This window comes from Phalaenopsis equestris, unplaced genomic scaffold (genome assembly GCF_001263595.1).
Source record: "Phalaenopsis equestris unplaced genomic scaffold, ASM126359v1 Scaffold001160, whole genome shotgun sequence".
Lineage (NCBI taxonomy): Eukaryota > Viridiplantae > Streptophyta > Magnoliopsida > Asparagales > Orchidaceae > Phalaenopsis > Phalaenopsis equestris.
In genome coordinates, this window is record NW_018165599.1 from 98,206 (window position 1) to 101,908 (window position 3,703).

Below are 3,703 nucleotides of genomic sequence, written 5' to 3' on the forward strand. Positions count from 1 at the left end.
TCCTCAAGCTTCTCTTCACATCTTTTTCTTTTCTTTTTTTTTAGGATCATTTTCAATCCTTTTTCTTTTCTTTTCTTTTTTTTTCTCTTTTTTTTATGTGATGATTACTATATCTGGATAGCCTTTAATGATTTTGAACTTCACTATCCTCTTTGTAATGTTAAAAAATTTTCACATTCCTTTACTTTATAAATTTATATTAGCTTTAAATATTTTTCATAAAGTTTTATTCTTTTCTTCTTCTATGAATCTCTAAGATTTTTAATACTTCAAACATACAAATTCCTGTACTTACGATAGAAAAACATAGTCTTATTCTATCATACCAAATATCTTAATCTTTAAAATTATCCTTTATTATTTAAAAATTTTTACTTAAGTTTACTATATATTTAGAAACATAAATATAGTTATCTAAAGTTACCCTCTAATACCAAAGGTCATGTTAAATTTTAAAATATTTTGAAAATATGGTTAATTGAGGATAAATAAAATTAAGTCTCTTTGCTTTAAAAAGGATTTTTTTTCTTTCCCCCCAAACTTAAATTTTTAAAATATTTTGCATGAAAAACTGAAAAATAAAGGGTGAAAGAAAACATTTAATACATAAAGAAAAGACTTACCTGTTGAAGTTTCTGATTTGAAACTTAACTCTGAAATATTGCGAGTGCTAATATGAAAAGCTACAAGACTTAAAAACATTAAATAACACATAATACATATTAAAATTTATTGAGAAAGAGTTACTACGAATACATCCAAAAAAGTACTATAAAGTAGCAACAGTACTAAAATGATTTTCAACAGTTTCACAAATCTACAGTTCACAATTCAACATAACATTTAAAATAAAGTGTTACACTCTAAAAACAAACAGTCTTAACCATAAAGTACAACCAAACATAAACAAAACAAAAATCTAACTAAAGCATCACCAATCATTATCTTCTTCTTTTTCTTCTTCCACATCCAAATTCCGCTACTGATATGGGGTAAAAATAGAGTGAGTAGGAAACTGCACTGAGTGATCACCCCTCATGTATCTGACCATTGCATCATCATAAGCAGCAGCATATTCAAACTTATGTCTTGTCAAATCATCATTGTGTGCATTTCTGGCCTCCATATTTTCCATTCTACTTTCCATTCTCAAGATATCTCCCTATTGGATCATCATCTGCTCCATAAGTTCCTAGATAGTAGGGGTACTAGAAATACTTGAAGTAGAAGAAATATCCTTGGTCCTACTTCCAGATCTCCATCCAACATGAGATTCATAAGTCCTTATATTGGCAGGCCCAATAGGTTTTAGAAGTTCAATCCTCTCCTCATCTACTCTAAAATCAACTCCTGCCTGTTCACATAGTGTGAAGATCAAAGCAGAGTGTGCTAAACCACCAGTAGTCTCTCCAAAAATAATAGATCGAGTGTTTCTATAAATAATAGAGCCAACATCTATCCTTCTCATCTGCTGGATAGAGAAGTTCAATATGGCTATATCCTTTGTAACCTCACTATGATGATTTGTTGGTATCATTCTTCCAGAAATAAAGTAGTGTCAGACTTTAGATACTACATTTAACATAGAAAGATGAAAGTTTACCTTAACACCATTCTTCACTTTCCAAGCTCCTCTTCCATCAGTAAGAAAATAAATAACTTTGTCTAAGGCCTCATTTGTAGCAGAAAATGATTTATGCTGGCAGCTATACACATCTTCTAATTGATAAAATTCATTAATTTTCCTTGGAGTAAACTCCATCATTTTCCCACGAACAAACACATAGTCTTCAGAAGTCTCCTTAAAATTGGCATAGAACTCCATCACTACACCAATAATAGCCTCGATAGTAAAGTACTAAAAATTTTCCCATTGCTGAGCATTGATTATTCTTTCAACTTCTCCGCCTAGATTTTTAAATTCTCGGTTCATAATTACTTTTTTAGTTGTAAGTAGACTATTGAAGCAAATGTTGGCCTTGTAATTGACAAACTTTTGATCATTAAAATCCACCTTTCCCTTTCCTTTACTCATTCTTGGTGTCATCGTAAATCTAAGAAAATTTGATAAAATCCAAATAAAATCTCAAAAATTTTGAAAATCATAATGTGGAACGTTTTAAACTTAAATTTACTAAGTAAGAGTTCTTCACCAAAGGATTTTCTCAAAATCTTTCAAAAAAATTTCAAAATTTTGGACCTCGGCAATGTAAGATAAATCCTTGGTGAAAATAAAAAAATTTGATTTCAAGGAGTAACTCTTACCTAGAGAAGATGAAATCCGAACTTTGTTTGCCTTAAAATAGCATCAAATCCGAGCAATAGCAAGCCCTAGGTGCAGCAGCCTCAAATCCGAGCAATAGCAAGCCCTAGGTGCAGCAACCCGAGGTTGAAGGTGACTCAAAGGGTAAAAATGGTGTTTTACTGTGCAAGTCACAAATTTTTAAGGCTTTTTTGGTCGGTTCGGGTCGAGGGTACTGTCGGCGTCGATGCAGGCGCCGTCGGCGCCAATAGCCAAAAAAATCATTATTTTATTTTCATAATTTTCAATTTCCTTTTGATTCACTCCAATATATTTAGTCTTTTTGAACACTAATTTTTATCTTAAAATAATTCACAAACAAGCATTTTCACAAACAACACCAAACTAACTTTTATATATAAAAACACACTTTTTTTACAAATGCATTTTTGTAATCACACTTTCACATACGTAAAGAAAATTAAATTATAATTCAACAACAAAATCAAGCCATAACACTAGAATGTTGACACAAAACTATACAAACAATAAAAGTTAATAGAGTTCTAAAGCAAAGTAAAGTAAAGTAAATCTACACAATCACATTAAATACATAAGTATTAAAGTTGTAGAGAGTCCAACTTCTTCAATTATTCTGCCTCATCTTTGGTACTTTCTACTCATCTAATATCTCCCATAGACTGGTAATGGACATACAAATTGTAGAAGGGTTGGTACGGGAATTGATCAGTTGAATTTTCATTGATCCATCCATTTTTCTTGATCATCTACACCAATCCTGCTTCAATTGTTCTAGTATGATCAAAGTTCTCATTCATCCTCCAATCTAGGTGATCAAAAAGGTAGTTAAGATTTCTTATTGCATTCGTATACTCTGAAGTTCTCTTTCTATTTTCTTCATTTTCTTCTCCAAAGCTATTGAACTTCCAACTGTTTGTGGCATCAATGGTGTTGAAGCAAGTGATGAATGATCTAAAATAGTATCTAACGCTTCATTTCCATTCCTAACATAATTTTCATCAATAGGAATCATGGGCTCCCAAGGTAATAAAACTTTCTGCCAACTTTCATATGGAACTTGAGATTGACTGCAAAGTAAGAAAATAGTGAAATGATGTCCCAGTCCATATATTGACCCATTCATAATAATACCCATAACATATTTGAAAATAATCGACCCCACATCAATGGGTTTTTCCATTTGAATGTAATAGTTTAAAATGACACTTTCTCTTGTAACTCTACTAATCTTCATGGTATGGAGTAATTTTGTAGATATGAAGAAATGTCATTATTTTGATATTGGATTAAGCAGTGAAGCTGAGAAACTAACGTATCCCTCATCTCTGATTTCTCAATTATCATTTTCATCCGTCAGAATATTATATACATCTTGCATCATATCTCTCGTTGGGATAAAATTTGTATAATGACAGATTG